The sequence below is a fragment of the Balaenoptera ricei genome, chromosome 8 (assembly GCF_028023285.1).
Source record: "Balaenoptera ricei isolate mBalRic1 chromosome 8, mBalRic1.hap2, whole genome shotgun sequence".
Taxonomy (NCBI): domain Eukaryota; kingdom Metazoa; phylum Chordata; class Mammalia; order Artiodactyla; family Balaenopteridae; genus Balaenoptera; species Balaenoptera ricei.
Genome location: NC_082646.1, coordinates 59347041 through 59364605, shown reverse-complemented (window position 1 = coordinate 59364605; position 17565 = coordinate 59347041). Strand labels below are relative to the sequence as shown.

Genomic DNA, 17565 nt, shown 5'->3' with positions numbered 1-17565 from the left:
AAAGAAAACCAGATGACTCTGACATGTGACCCTAACTTGAACTTACTGCTTTTCTGGTTTGCAGCGTGCTCCAATCAGAGAGGTTCAATGTAACGCTTTGAGGGACCGGGGAAGGTAGAGGAATAATATATTTAGTTAATAGTGGGCTATGTCATGGGTTAAAGATTGTTACATTATTAGAATATGTGAAATCAGTGTTTCTCAACAGGAGGTCCCCAGAGCATCAATGAGCTCTCCAGGTAGCATGGACTGGCCTTCTGCAGTCTGTTATTAATGTGTATCATATGACAGCATAGATGCTTTGGATTCTGATATGAATTAATCATTTACTCTAATAAATAAGACTTAATTTTATTGATGTTACATTGAAAGTAGTATCTTTCTTTCCTTTAATTCTTATGTTAGATTTTTTGGTAGGCAAATAATGAGGGATATGAGGATAATTATATCAAGCCGGAAAGTTTGTTGTAAGTGATTTGTGGAATCTTTTGGTTTTCTGAAGAAATAAATGGGTGGAAAGAATAAGAAAATTATTTTTAGGTAGATGTGAACTTATTTTAACTTCCCAAAGCATCTTATTATAATAGTTCTTTAGACAGTTTTCTAGGAATAACATTTATGTCCTGGATAATAGTGTAATTGTAAAACAAATTTATATCATTCTTTTAACCAGATAGTTCTATTCACTGCCATTTTTTACGCCTCTCCCCACAATAATTTACAGTTATAAGATCACCAAATGTAACTTCTGAATTGGATTAAATGATCAATTGGTATTCAGAGTTTTCTTCTCTAATTCCTTGAAATGAAAAATTGATATGAGAGTTAACTCATGTATAGTTAAGTCACAGGAGAGTTAAATTGCAAAAGAGTTACATCACTGAAGTCAAACCATATGTTGAGGACTAGTACACGTTTGTCACTGCACAAGTTGCTGGTATTAGGTGAAATTACTCAGCTGCTGAAGTGGCATCAGGGATGGAGAGCAAGTCAGTAGACAGTCATCCTCAGCATTATAAGGGTCATGTTAGAAATACTTGGGGATGAGTTGAGCAGCCAGCAAAGGCATGCTTTAGGAGGTGGCCCCTAAACATCTGAGCTGCTGAGTGTGGAAGAGGCTTAGGAGCTGCCCAAGCAAAGGCTAGATACAACAGAAGCACACACACCTTGGCACAAAACAGGTATTGCACCTTTCCATTGGCCAAAGCATCTAGTTTCTCACCCAGCCTGGTGAGTGACTTCAAGTTGCTCAGCAGTTTTCTTTTAGGCATAAATAAAAGAGGGATAAGTTAATAGTTCAATCTTTAGTTGAGGTAAAAATGAAAATTACTTTCAAAGATGATTAGCTTTGAGTGGTTAATATCAATATACATATATCCATTTATTCAAAGCATAGTAATATATCTTTGTAAAGTGTTCTGGATCACAGGTTGGTTATAATAAATATATGACTGATTTGACTTAAACATATAGTCACTTCCATGTATAACTATTTAACAGGGATTAACTATATATATTGGCATGTGAATAATAAAAGTTGTGTTTTCTAAACTTAGGAAAGGAGAAATGGCTTTTCCATTTCACTCTTCTGAAAGAACTTCAGTATCAAGCACATCTTGAACCAGTTTATTTCGCCTCACTAGTCTCCGTGCACTGGCTTTAGAGAAATGTGAAGAGTAAAAGAGGGAATTTATATAAAATTACCATTGCATATAATAGTCAGTCAGTAAATATTTGTATACTGGGTGATAATAATAAGTAGAAATGAGAAATTTGAGAAGTCCATGGCTTCTAATTCAGAAAGGATCTCTTAAATAAATCACAGAAACATACAGACCATAATATGAGAAATGATCCATAACTTTGATTTCATTTTTTAAAACTTGCTAATAACAAAAGAAAACAAAAACAAAATGAAAAGGTAAGCCACATATCAGGAGAAGAGATTCGTATCACATAGATCAGCCAAGGGTCAGGATCCAGAATATGTGGGGAAAAAAACCTTTATATATTGATAAGAAAAGGAGCAGTCAACCCAATAGAAATATGGACATAGTGTATAAGGAAGCTGTTACAGAAGAACAAACCCTAAATATCTAATAACATAAGGAAAAAATACTCAGTAGTATTTTACTAGTCTCACTAGTAATCGGGAAAATGCAAATTAACACCACAAGAGATACCATTTTACATCCATCAACCTGGCCAAAAATCGAATGTCTGTTTAGTACCTAATTTGGTGAGCATATAGATGAAAAGGAACTCTTATCCTTTGTGAGAGTTTCAATTAGTTTGTTTCAGAGGGCAATTTGAAAATACAGTTAAATCTGCACAAACCTTCCTCAACCTAACAGCCTTACTCCTGGTTATATATTAGGCTTTTGAGTAGCTTTTACATATATGCTATCTATGAATATTTATTGTGTCTATATTATGTAGATAATTAAATTATCTCTTGGCTACCTCTATTATTCTGTATTGGAATTATTCACAATTATATAGCTAGTATTTACTTTTTTTAAAGTGACTCTATCCTTTTGTACTATTCCTTTCAGGGTCTCCATTACAGTGAAACATAATTTTCTTTTTTTATAAATTTATTTATTTATTCATTCATTCATTTATTTATGGCTGTGTTGGATCCTCATTGCTGTGCGCGGGCTTTCTCTAGTTGCAGTGAGCGGGGGCTACTCTTTGTTGCGGTGAGCAGGCTTCTCATTGTGGCTTCTCTTGTTTTGGAACACGGGCTCTAGGCACGCAGGCTTCGTTAGTTGTGGCACGTGGGCTCAGTAGTTGTGGCTTGCGGGCTCTGGAGCTCAGGCTCAGTAGTTGTGGTGCACGGGCTTAGTTGCTCCGCGGCATGTGGGATCTTCCCGGGCCAGGGCTCGAACCCGTGTCCCTTGCATTGGCAGGCAGATTCTTAATCACTGCGCCACCAGGGAAGCCCCCCCCCCTTTTTTTTTTTCTTAAAGCTACTTCCTTTAAGACTAGAATACCTGTTTCTTTGTATACAGCGTCTCCTTTTCATACAGGGCTGGTGCAGGTGGTTACTTTTTCTCATAATTCATATAATTTTCATATACCAGTTCTTGCTTGATTAGTTTTAGATTTATAATAGTGGTTCTCCATATTTACTTTTGAGGAAATATTGATGATAATAATGCCAAGAATTTTGAGTGCTACTCATTTATATTATTGGAAACCTTTTTAAAAGACTTACAAAAGAATTAATTCTTCCCATCCTGCTTGTTAGTAACTCCCATTAATATAAATGATGACTCCCAGGTTCATGATGTGGAGAGTATAGTGATGAAATACTAGAAGTGTTAATGGTAGTTATAGAAATTTACTGCTGTAAGTTAATTAAACACACCAGTAAGCAACTGGAGCATTTTATTATTTAGTTTGTATAAATATACAGTTGGAAAGTTAATGAGAAATGGCAAGTGTCTTGGAGTTTGATTGACAGCTATACTAAACCTTTTTAAAATGTGTAGATGACGAATGAATTTACTGAGACAACTTCTGCTGTAAAATATTCCATAGAAGGAATATTTATTTTTGAGTGTGCAGTAGCATAATTTTGTCATTTCTGACTTTAAAAAATTAGTTACTAGAGGAAAAACTTTTTAGAAGTCACCTCCTAATATTGAATTTGCTAAATAGTGTTCTGTATGGGAGATAGAAGACTTTCTTTTATTATTTTCTGGCTTCTATATTATTTGTGGTCTCTGCATAAATAAAAAAATGGGAGATTCCTGAGGTGGTTGAAAAGAATTTGGTAAATAAATAGCATGTTATTTTCCTTCAGAGATTTCTAGGGGAAATGATAAGCAGTATTCTGTTCTAAGAAGATACAGGTTGGTCACACTTAATTGAAAGAAGTTTCCTTTCTCATTTTGTATCATTTTGGGGGGAACCTACCTGTCTTTTTAGCATGTAATTTGGAATAGACACCTAACTCAATTTTGTAGTATTTGTATTATTAAATGCTAATTCAAAGTCAGGGTTCATAGTATCAGAATTATAAACGCATAAATGAACCTGCTCACCTATTCATTCATTCATCAAATGTTCAGTAATTATGTACTGCCTGAGAGACAATTTTCTAGGTCTTTGGATTATACTAATGGGGTGGCTGGTGGGATGAATTGGGAGATTGGGATTGACATATATACCCTAATATGTATAAAATATAGATAACTAACAAGAAGCTGCTGTAAAAAAAAATAAATAAAATTCAAAAAAAAAAAAATGGCAGGGACTTCCATGGTGGCGCAGTGGTTAAGAGTCCACCTGCCAATGAAGGGGACACGGGTTCGATCCCTGGTCCTGGGAGATCCCATATGCCGCGAGCAACTAAGCCCATGCACCACAACTACTGAGCCTGCGCTCTAGAGCCTGCGAGAGCCACACCTACTGAGCCCACATACCTAGAGCCCATGCTCCGCAAAAAGAGAAGCCACCGCAATGAGAAGCCCGCTCACCGCAACTAGAGAAAGCCCGAGCGCAGCAACGAAGACTCAACACAGCCAAAAAAACAAAAAGGCACAAAATTCTCAGAAGTTATGTATATGTGCCATACAAATTATATTCCCATCTGTGGATCAAATGGGGACACGTACCAAAATGAATGCTTTCTCAGAAGGGCTGCTTGTAAGCACCAGGAAGAGATAATAGTAGTAGCAAGGGGACCATGCTACTCTGATAATGGCTCTGGATCTGGAGAGAGAGAAGAGGAAGGGGCAGGGAGAGTTGTTCGCAGAAAACACTCCAAGTGTGGACCTTGCAAATATAAAGCTGAGTGTGATGAAGATGCAGAGAATGTTGGGTGTGTATGTAATATAGATTGCAGTGGATACAGTTTTAATCCTGTGTCTGCTTCTGATGGGAGTTCCTATAACAATCCCTGTTTTGTTCGAGAAGCATCTTATATAAAACAAGAACAAATTGATATAAGGCATCTTGGTCATTGCACAGACACAGATGACACTAGTTTGTTGGGAAAGAAAAATGATGGACTACAATATCAACCAGATGTGAAAGATGCTAGTGATCAAAGGGAAGATGTTTATATTGGAAACCACATGCTTTGCCCTGAAAACCTCAATAGTTACTGTATCCATGGAAAATGTGAATTCATTTATTCTACTCAGGCATCTTATAGATGTGAATCTGGTTACACTGGACAGCACTGTGAAAAGACAGACTTTAGTATTCTCTATGTAGTGCCAAGTAGGCAAAAGCTCACTCATGTTCTTACTGCAGCAATTATTGGAGCTGTACAGATTGCCATTGTAGTAGCAGTTGTCATGTGCATAACAAGAAAATGCCCTAAAAACAATAGAGGATGACGACAGCAGCAAAACCTAGGCCATTTTACTTCAGATACATGTTTCTAGAATGGTTTAAACTGATGACTTTTATATGTATACTGACCATGTGATGTACATTTATTATGTCTTTTTTTTAAAGAATGGAAATATTTATTTCAGAGGCCTTATTTCTGGACATTTTTAGTGTAGTACTGTTGGCTCGTATTTAGAATATTCAGCTACAACAGTTTTGGACTGTTTAGTAGTCTTTGTTTTATGTTTTTAAATACAGAAATTGATTTCACAAATTTATACTACATGGTAATTCTAAGACTTGTTCTTTACCCATGCAATGTAATATTTTTGCAAAGACGGACCACTTCCAAATGGTTATAAAGTCATACCCACTTCTTCCACAATGACCACAGCAAATGACCAAGCTTGAACTGAAGGTATAGATGTTTACAGATTACTTTTCTTACAAAAAAAATCTAGAAGACACTGTGTTTAGACATTTCAATGTTCTTGAGATTTATTAACTGATTTTTTAGACACTACCTGTTGCATGAACTGTAAAGCTATGTGTGTTAGATGTAAAATATTTATAAGATGTATGAACTGGAATTTGATCATTTCTCTCTTTGAAAAAATAATTCTGAATTTTTAAAAGTATATGGTAGCAATGATGGAACGGATCACTGAAAAGTAGATTTAGATGTTGTGAAAATAGTCTGTTTAACAAACAGATTTGAATAAAGCCTACTCTATCATTTTAAAAAAAAACAGTTAAAACCATCTCTTTTTTTCCCTTTTAAAATAAATGATTAGTTTAAAATCAGTTCTGTAAAGGCTAGATGTTTTTATAGAGCAGATACAGACTAAGAAAGTGAGCATATTATCTCAGTTTATTATCTAATTTGAGAGATAATAAAAATACCTTGTTTTGTGCCTTTTATTCAGTAACACTCCTTTCTTTACCTTGTCTTATGAACACATTGCAAGATTCATCAGATATACCCCTGGGAGAGCAAGAAAGACAATCTCATTTTGAGCAGAGAATGATATGGCTGGTTGATGGGTGGTTTGGGACTAGTCTCAACAGTCATTTTGTCACTGAGAGTAAAGGCCCGATTATTGACTAGAAAGTACTTTTTAGATAAAGTTTTAGGGCCAACTTAAAAGTTGTTAGTTCAGAATATCTGTTTCAGTTTTTTGGCTTTTCCAGTGAAAATAATGTAATTATGCTTAAATGACCCAGTCCTCACTCCCTGCAAAAATATGCTGACATCAGGACCTATTTGTTTGACAAGACTAATTCAGAGGAACAATAAGCAGTGTTTTCACACTCAAAACTAGCCAATGAAATAAAAGGTTACAAATATTAAATTAGAAATGATTCATTGTCGTGAATTTCACACATGGGTGTGCCTGAGTGTACACTTGTATACACAGAGCAACATCAGATAATATTAGAAAAAGATTGATTCCTAGAACTCAGCTAATCATTATGTTCACCAGATGTCTTTTGAGTAAAATATTCCTCTTTTCTCTATTGTGTTGCAAACACTTGAACTCCTGGAAGACACTAAAACTCAATTTGAGTATAGATACTCTCTTTTCATCTAGGAGTCATACACTTACTGAGGGTTAAATTGTTTATAGCTCTTTCAGTTGACTCTTTTCTACTTTAATCTTTTATGAAACGTCCGGGGGGTAGGAAACCCAAAGGGGAAATCCACGGACATACGAAGAAAGGCCAGAAAATAGGAGAATACACATATAAGGAAATAGAAATAATAATATAAAAAAAGACTTTTAAGAATTTCAGAATTCTCAAAGGAGGAAATAGCATCCATAAAAAAAGAATGAGATTTTATGAAACAAATAGGTAGTTGTTGGGACTTCCCTGGTGGTCCAGTGGCTGAGACTCCATGTTGCCAATGCAGGGGGCCCAGGTTCGATCCCTGGCCAGGGAACTAGATCCCACATGCCGCAACTAAAGGTCCTGCATGCCGCAATTAAAAAGATCCCACCTGCCATGCAACGAAGATCCTGTGTGCTGCAACTAAGACCAGGTGCAGCCAAATAAATTAAAAATAAAAATAAAAAAATAAAAAGAAATAGGTAGTTGTGACTCGAAAGACATAGAAAAATGTATCTTTTAAAAAGACCCTTGGGCTTCCGTGGTGGCGCAGTGGTTGAGAATCTGCCTGCCAATGCAGGGGACACAGGTTCGAGCCCTGGTCTGGGAAGATCCCACATGCTGCGGAGCAAGTAGGCCCGTGAGTCACAACTGCTGAGCCTGCGCGTCTGGAGCCTGTGCTCCGCAACAAGAGAGGCCGCGATAGTGAGAAGGCCCGCGCACTGCGATGAAGAGTGGCCCCCACTCGCCGCAACTAGAGAAAGCCCTCGCACAGAAACGAAGACCCAACACAGCCAATAAGTAAATAAATAAAAGTCATTTGTGAGACAAATATTAAAAAAAAAAAAAAAGACCCTCATAAATAGTAGACTAGACACACTTAAGGAGAGAATTTGTGAATAGTAAATAGAAATGAAAAACGTCACCCAGATTGCAGCCCAGAGAGATAAAGAGATATATGAGACAGAAGTTATAGGACACAGAGGTTAATTAAGAGGTGTCAACATGTATCTAATAGGAATTCTAGGAATAGAGATTAGAGGGAATGGCAGTGAAGAAGTATTATTTAAAAGTGGCTGAGTGGGGCTTCCCTGGTGGCGCAGTGGTTGAGAATCTGCCTGCCAATGCAGGGCACACGGGTTCGAGCCCTGGTCTGGGAAGATCCCACATGCCGCGGAGCAACTAGGCCCGTGAGCCACAATTACTGAGCCTGCGCGTCTGGAGCCTGTGCTCCGCAACAAGAGAGGCCGCGATAGTGAGAGGCCCGCGCACCGCGATGAAGAGTGACCCCCGCTTGCCGCAACTAGAGAAAGCCCTCACACAGAAACGAAGACCCAACACAGCCATAAATAAATAAATAAATAAATAAATAAAAAAAAAGTGGCTGAGTAAAAAAATACAGGAAATTATGACAACAAAAAAGGAGACACTTATAGATACAACAGAAACTGAAAAATCATAAGAACATACTGTGAACAACTTTTAGGTAGAATGGAATTTTTTAGCAAAAAGTATGTAAAATATAACAAAATTGATTTAAAAAGAAATGGGAAAACTGAATAAGATCTGTTTCCAGAGCATGATAGAATAGATATCTGGACCAACACTGAAAATGTAGGATTAGAAAAAGAATCTTAAATGTATCTATTAGTTGACAATAAAATAAAGAACACTTAGGTCAAAAGCTGAGTGATGGCAAGAACCTAGAGAGATAAGGTGAGCAAGCTTTTGCCTTGAAGGCATTTAATAAACAACCTGATCAGGACAATATGAAAAACAGACTGGTAAACAAACTGATTTATGGACATAAATACAAAAATACAAATTAAAATGTGTGCAAGCTGAATCTAACAGTTGAGAAGAGTCAGTGGCTCAACACTAAAAAGTCTTCCACATAATTCACTCATTAACAGATAAACAGAAATATCATGTGGTTGTTTTTTTACTAAGTGCAGAAAAAGCATTCAATAAAATTCAACACTTATTTAGAAAGACAATAATAGGTTTTGATTAGGAGCATAAACTGTAGAACCAGATGGCATGAGTTTGAATCTAAACTCTTACTTATTGTATATGGTATTGTCTTGATTTCATGCTTGTTAGATGTTGGGCAGAGAACCCAACTATGCTGTGCCTGGACTTCTGACCTACAAAAAATATGAGCTAATAAATGAGTGGCTTTTTAAAAAACTTAAGGTGTGATGGACATATAACATTATATTAGTTTCAGGTATACAATATAATGATTCAATATTTGTATATGCTGAGAGCTGATCACAACAATAAGGTTAGTTACCATCCATCACTATACAAAGTTACAAATTTTTTCCTTGTAATGAGAACTTTTAAGATTTATAATCTGTTGTTTTAATCTGAGAAATGTTTTGTATTTTTTTTAAATAGTAATAGAAAACAGTTACATCATGTGACCTTGGACAGATTACTTGATCCCCCAATGCTTTACTTTATTGTCTGTAAAATGGAGATAATAATAGTACCCACCTCATTAGGTGTTTGGGTGGATTCAGTGAGCCAGTACATGTAAAATATATATGGCACATGGTAAAGCCTCAAATGATTGCAAATAGTACTAGTCGTTGTTATAGAAACTATTTGAAAACTAGAAAAAGCAGGGAATTTCCTTAAAATGCTAAAGAATAGTTATCAATCCTATAATAACCATTAGGCTAAATAGTGAAACTATTTCCATTAAAGTCAGAAAGCAGATAAGGATGCCAGTTATTATACAATAAAATATTTTAAAACGTTATGCTTGAGGTCCTGGTCTATATAATTAAATGGAGAAAAGAGATGAAGTATAAATATTTTAAATAAAGGGACAAAATTGTCTTTTGCAAATATGAATGTTATGTAGAAGCTGTGAGGGAATCTGCAAACTATTAGAATTAGAAAACTAGCACATTTGTTGGATATAAGATCAACATGAAAATTAAGTAAATTCTATATACCAGTAATAACCAAATAGAGAGTGACCACAATATAAGTACCTCGTAATATATTTAATAAAAATGTGAAAGACCTTTATCAATGAAAAATATATAACATTATAAAAATGATAATGAAGGACATAAAATATCTGAATAAACGAATGTACACATATATGTACCTGGTTTAACTAGGCCTTCTGCTACTCTGATTTTTATGAAAATATATCAGAAATTAGTTTGGCTAAAAAATAAATAGGATACCCAAATACTTTTTGGAGACTTTGGTTTTTTGTCCAGAAAATCATGGGAGAATCCCTTCTTCCTGTCAAGATTCAATTTAAAACAAAAATTTCCTTTTATAAGTTAGTGAGTGAAAACTTAAGCATGTAAATAGCAAAAGAAAGAAAGGAAAGAGGGAGGAAGGAAGGAAAGAAAGAAGGATGGAATCCAGACAATATAAAAAGCTTTTGGTTCAGTAGTTAAAAGAAACAGCTCAAAGAATTATGAAAGGATATTAATTCCATCAGTCAGATTTCAGTCAGGAAAGCAGAATCAGTATGAGTGTTATGGTATAAGGGATTTATTATAAGCATAAGATATTACAAAACTGTGGGAGAAGCTGGAGAAGAATCCAAAACGGGGAGTTGGAGGATCAGAGAAAGTCACTAACCAGCCCTTCAGAAGCTTGGTGCAGGTGGACAGCTCAGGCCAGGAGGTGGGAAAGAAGATCTAACCAGCTGCCGAGTGGAACCCCAAAGGAGAGCAGGTGGGGAAACATCTAGGGAGGACCGTTACCACTGCATCTGTTAGTGGGCCTGGAGTCACTATTTGTCAGCAGCACCAGCGGTTGGGAACAAGAGCTAGATGCAGAACAGGAGCACCAAGACCAGATGGAATCTGCAGGCAGCCCATGTCTGTCTCTTACTGGGTCTAACCACCATTCACTTCAGAGCTTCATGGCTGCTGCTTCACTTCTGTTCTCCAAATCTCGTGCCAATTTTTGTTCAGCTCTAGCCTGGATCCACACATGTGCTGGTATTCTGGGAAATAGTTCTTATTTAACCAGGTGCACACAGTAAAAAACCCACGACAGATATGAATAGGCTCTGTACTCTATTCTAGGAATATAAAGAGTAATAACAACAATAGTAATCACTCAGAAAATTATAGTTGCTCTTACTGTGTTTCAGGTACTGTTGAAAATTATATAGTCACAATAGCAGTATGAGATTAATGCGGTTATTATTCCCCTTGTATTGATGTGTAACCTGAGTCACAGACAGGTCAAATTTACTTCCAAAGCTACACATTGTTCTCTAGGGTTAGCAGCAGCAACATTCTGGAGGAATCTAGTAAAATGGGGACATACTTAGAAACTGTATTCATACTAGAAAAACTTGCTCAAAGGAGGGCAAAAATTAGAAAAAAGTAGAAACAGCCTAAATCTTCGTCAGTAAGGAAGTAGAGAAGTAAAGTCTGAATACCCATAAGATAGAGTACTAATTAGGAGTTCAAAGAAATGCATTACATATGTATATCAGCAAAAATACCTCTTAAAAAACAGTACTGAGGGGAAAAGTGAGTTGCAGAATGATATACATGATCTCTCATTGTTCATTTAAACATTTGTATTTTAAAAGTATAAAAAGTGATATATACAGATGTTCACCAAATTTATAAAGCTCGTAGCTTGTGGGAGGGGCCATGGCACATGCAGTTGCTTGTCTACCCACAGCCATTCTTGGCTTCCTACTTATCAGCAGAGCTCCATTTTGTTAATTATTCTTTCTCTTCATTTGCTATATGGAAGGTGGGGCTCAGCCCCCAGCAGTAAATTACAACTGGCTTTTTACCAATCATAGTAAGTCCGTTCCATCACCAGAGCTTGGTTTGTGCATAAACTTGTGTCACAGTTATGGCCAGTTCTCTGGGGGTATTTCTGGGAATGAGTGAGTCCCATCAATCACTGTTTTAGTGCCTCACTTTTAAAAATGAATGGTCAGGGACTTCCCTGGTGGCGCAGTGGTTAACAATCCGCCTGCCAATGCAGGGGACGTGGGTTCAATCCCTGGTCCGGCAAGATCCCACATGCCACGGAGTAACTAATCCCGTGCGCCACAACTACTGAGCCCGCATGCCACAACTGCTGAAGCCCACGCACCTAGAGCCCGTGCTCTGCAACAAGAGAAGCCACCGCAATGAGAAGCCCACGCACTGCAGCGAAGAGTAGCCCCTGCTCACCACAACTAGAGAAAGCCCGCATGCAGCAACAAAGACCCAACACAGCCAAAAACTAAAATGAATGAGTGAATGAATGAATGGTCAGCCAAGGATCATCAGATATTTGGGGAGAGCTCTCACACGAGATACAGAAGCCAAAATAAATAATCAAAAAAGAAATGTGAAGGGAAGAAAGAATAGGGATCAACAAAAAGTAAAAACACATAAATATCTAATGTTGTACAGCTGAACTAATATAATGTTATATGTCAATTATACCTCAATAAATAAAGTTGACTTTTTATAAAAAGCAAAATTTAAAGACTATTAATATGCTCTGTGAGACAAGGGAAAGTACTACATCTAAGAACAAAAACAAGATGGTATGAAAACAAGTGTTCATTAAAAAACAAGCAAAGCTTCAGAAAGTAAAATGATGGAATAAAAAAACAGGACAAAGTTGGAACGTGAAGTTAAGGAAAGCTCAAAAAAAAGAAAAAATACAAAAGGCAGAGATTCAAAATATGAGAGAAAGGTAAGAAATCAGAGCCATTCTTCAAATATCTGATAATCCAACATTCATTTAATGGTGAGTACAGAAAAGGAAGAGAAAACAAGAGGGTAGGAAATTATTCAAGAAATAACATAAGAAAAATTCTAATAATTTGAAGGACTTGATTTCAGATTGTGGGAGCCCAGTGAGTGCCAAGCACTGTGATATTTCGAAATGCTAGAGGTAAAGTGAAGATTCTGAAGCCTTGCAGAGGGGGAAAAATACAATGGAATGGGAATCGTGATATCTGACTGCTCAAAGGCAACACTGAAAGGTAGAAAGTGATGGAACAGTGCCCTCAGAATACCGTGGGAAAATTATTTCTATAAGCTTGGCTTATATATGGCATCCCTGGGCGATACTGTGGGCTTGATTCTAGACCACCACAATAAAGCAAATCGCACGAATTTTTTGGCTTCCTAGTGCATATAAAAGTTATGTTTATACTATATTGTGGTCTGTTGTGTGCAATAGCATTATGTCTAAAAAACAGTGTACATACCTTAATGAAAAAATACTGCTAAAAAATGCTAACCATCATCTGAGCCTTCAGCCATTCGTTATCTTTTTGCAATAGTAACAGCAAACATCACTGATCACAGATCACCATAACAAATATGATAATAGTGAAAAAGTTTGAAATATTGTAAAAATTACCAAAATGTGGCAGAGAGAGGTGAAGTGAGCAAATGCCGTTGGAAAAAGTGGCACTAATAGACTTCCTCGATGCAGGATTGCCACAACCTTCAATTTGTAAAAAATGCAGTCTCTGCGAAGCACAATAAAGTGAAGCACAGTAAAAACCAGGTGTGCCTATATGTGCCAAACTATCAGTCAAATACATGGTAGAAAAGTCTTTTCAGACATGGAGGTCCTTAAAAAAAAAATCTCCCTATGCACCTTTCCTAGGAAACTCTTGGAAGATGTGCTCTATTAATACAAGGGAATAAACCAAGTAAAAGTAAAACATCATTCAAGGAAAAGAAGGGATCCAGCACAGCAGAGAAGCAGAGGGATCTCAGGATGATGGTGAAGGGAAATTGTAGAAGGTCAGCTCTTCAACTGGCCTAGAGAGCAGGAGGACAAAGAAAGAGTGAAAGATTATCTGATGTATTTAATTATATTTTGAGGGAATTTTCATTGCTTTCAGGGAGTCAGAGAATGAATTAGAGGTACATCAATAAATTTAACAAATGAAGAAATTAGATGGTAATTAAATCCCAGAAGAACCAATGATGAAAAGAAAGAAAATATAAATATCATTCATTATATGGCTCTACTCAAAATAATAGTTACGTAGTTATAATACTGTAACATTGCACATTGATTTCACCAAAGAATGTGTTTTTGTTTGTTTGTTTATTTTTGGCCATGCTCAGCTTGTGGGATCTTAGTTCCCTGACTAGGGGTTGAACCCGGGCCCCGGCACTGAAAGCGCTGAGTTCTAAACACTGGACTGCCAGGGAATTCCCCCAAAATGTGGCATTGACCCTGTTGAGAGAATGTGAGGAAGAAGTGTGGTTGTTTTGGGAAGAGATGGGGAAGCAATGTGTAAGAGAGAGAAATCCTCATCTTTTCCAGTAGGTTGTCAATAGATTGTTTTTAAAACCAGAGAATCAAGAAACAGGAATAGAAAATATTAATTATGTATACGTAGGGTAAATATTTTAAAAAGCAGCTTAAAGCATTGAGAATTGTTGGCTCAGGGGTTTAGGAGTTGAGGTAGAGGTAAGGTATTACCTAAGAAACATGTAAACTAATATTTTTACCATCAAGTTTGTAGAGCAGTTTGACTTTTTAAACCGTGTACATGTATTCTTTTGATAAATAAACATTAATTTTTAAGTATGTTTTATTTATACAAAACCTTTTTATTTGTAAACCAATTTAATACAATTCAACAAACATTTATTCAGTGCCTGTTATGTAGATTATTGTACAAGAGAGAGATATGTAAATATATGATTATAAAGCAAATCCGTAATGTGATTACCTGCTTCCAAACGGAGGATAAATACTGATGAATCTTAAAGCACCATCCATTCTGATCTGGGACTTGGGGGGAGGCTTCAGTGGACTGAGTATTTGCATTAGGACTCAAAGGATGAGAGGAATTTGAATGGGAGATTAAATGCCAGCTGTGGCCAGTGTTGTCAGGTCCCACCATGACTGCAAAAGTAACTGTGTGTAGAAGAGTCTGGGAGAGCCGTGGGAGGCTATGTTGACTTCTCTGCCTTTCCTAGACATTTCTGTTAGTCACTTTTTCCTGAGGATTTACTCCTCCCTGCCCTATCACCCAGACACTCTTAATTTTAGTATTGACTTTACCATGTTGTGTTAGGTGGTGGTTCTCTCTCTGCCGGCACCCTGCCTCTTCTTAAACTTTTGGTCTAATTTAGAGAGGGATAAGGAAAGAGAAAAGAAAACCTTGGTTTCACCTGGCCAAATGTAGATTCCTGAATGTAAAGATAGGAACTCTCTTCCGTAACCTCACAGGCAACTAGATATGGCTGTTACCTTTTTTGAGGTCCTAAGGTTAAACAGCCATTTTCACAGTTTGAACATAATTCTTAGAAACCTCAAGAGTAATGTAGGACACATCTAATTGTTTGCCAAGGAATGTAATAATTTCATAACTATAAAATAATTTACATTTAGGTCTTTAATCCATTTTGAATTTATATACACTACCAAATGTAAAATAGATAGCTAGTGGGAAGCAGCTGTATAGCACAGGGAGATCAGCTCGGTGCTTTGTGACCACCTAGAGGGGTGGGATAGGGAGGGTGGGAGGGAGACGCAAGAGGGAGGGGATATGGGGATATATGTATACATATAGCTGATTCACTTTGTTATACAGCAGAAACTAACACAACAATGTAAAGCAATTATACTCCAATAAAGATGTTAAAATAAATAAATAAAAATTTAAAAAATAAAAAAGGAAACTAAATAATAATTTATTTCTGTTATATGTCAAAACTGCTATTCAGAAGTAATGGGCCAAGTGTGTGTGTGTGTGTGTGTGTGTGTGTGTGTGTAACATCCTCCAAATTTAGGTTTTTGTGCTCTGGATTTGTTTTCTTTTATATTGTTGGGTCCATAAGAGGAAAGGCTGGCTTAGAACAAAATAGCAGAGCTAAACCATATGTTTTGTACCAAATTAGAAACAGGTGAAGGTTGTTAAAATCCCGCAAGAGTTTACAAAAGCTTTAGACTCAAGTTTGTATTAAAGGCAGGTGGTTATATGTACAATAAAAAGCAGTCACCAGCACACCAGCTTATTGATACATATGTGATTGATCTTTTTGGATAAAAACAAGGAGGAGTTAATAAATCACTGCACATAGCTATAAAGATGTTTGGGCTTGAAAGCCTAGCTTGTAAGAGCAAATGTGGACCCTGAAGGAAATTTATGAAGCATAGATCCTTTTAGCTTTACTTAACAGCTAACATCTGACTGACCCAGGGGGACCATGGAAATTTACTGCTGGGCCATTCAAATATGTAAGCTGTTGTGTGATGTAGAACAGGTAAAGATTAGCCCAGTAACAAATATGAGGCTATAAAATAAAATGAGATTTCGATGACTTGTAAGTACTTGTCAAAGGTCAGCTCTAAATGACTGGTCAGAAATGGGAAAAACTTGTTGATAATTAAAGCAGATTGATTATGACAACCTAGGCGTTAGCATTGGTTGCTCCCAGATCAATGATTCTTCAAGTTTCCTCCTCCTGTGAAATCCATACTTAAACAGAATGACTTTAAGGGCCTTTAAATTGTCTTTTTGTGTGCTGAAATTGGGTAAAATTATGAGTTGAGGTAATTCCTTTTGCAATTCCGTAATTGAAATACATCTTTGTCAAATATATTCTGAATATATGGAATTTGTAGACAGCCTATTCATTCTCGAACACTGACTTTAGCTAACTTATGTATGCAATTTTGAGCTTTGACATCTAGAAAGCAGGTAGAAGTTTTTAGGCTTTCTGATAGATGACCTTGAATTAACCTTTAAACTTAGGTAGTTAACAGATTTATGCACACAGTTATTGAAAAATCAATTTAGTGAAATTAAGCGGATATTTCAAAAATGTGTGGATTTATTGCCAAGCTTTTTGTCTGCTTTGCTTTATGTAAGTGTCCAAAGTAATAAATGTATGTAATATTGTTACTAGGATTTTAGGAGTTGCAGTTTGGACTTTAATAAGATCTATAGTTATTGGTGTCAACATTCGCTGCCTTTTTGACTTACTAAACCCAAAAGGTTGCCACATAAAAGCTAGATTTGGTTGTTTTCAAGGTGCCAGCTTATGAAATCAGTGAAATTTGGTAATAATTTGGTTCATGAACATCTCATTTGTGAGTTGAAGAAATCCCACAAATTTTTTATAGAAATCTTGACTAAGTGAAATTTACAAAATAATACAAATTTACAAAATGGGATTATTACTGGGCGGGGGTGGGGCTTGGGTCCATGGTGTAGAATTAGTTTAAGATGAGGAGTCAAAAGGCACCAGTTGGAATTCTAGCTCTACCACTTCATCCCTACATTTACTCCTCCCTCCACTGAACAGGTAAAAATGTTCCAGACGTTGTGCTCGAGGAACTAGGACACAGTATTAATAACAGTTTCCATTCTTGTGGAAGATACAGAGGCATAAACACGCAATTACAATAGTGTCAAAGGTCCTGCGTTGGTGAGTGTACAGGGTTCTATGAGAGAGGAATAGATAATCCCAACTTGGGGCAGAGGTGAGGTCGAGTTGGGTAAGATCTGTGGTTGTAATTGAGTGTTAGAAAAGACCGTGTGACCTTGGGCACCTCAATAACAGTGCCTATAATAGGACAAGTGCTTGTATTGTATTGATAATGTATGCTAAGTGC

The 17565-nt window shown here is 36.6% G+C and overlaps 1 protein-coding gene and 1 pseudogene across 1 annotated transcript in view; both read left to right on the top strand.

Annotated features, from left to right (window-relative positions):
- UVRAG (UV radiation resistance associated) overlaps window positions 1–17565 on the top strand; it is a 364001-nt gene that overhangs the window by 248777 nt on the left and 97659 nt on the right.
- Window positions 4416–5402, top strand: LOC132369504 (tomoregulin-1-like; annotated as a pseudogene).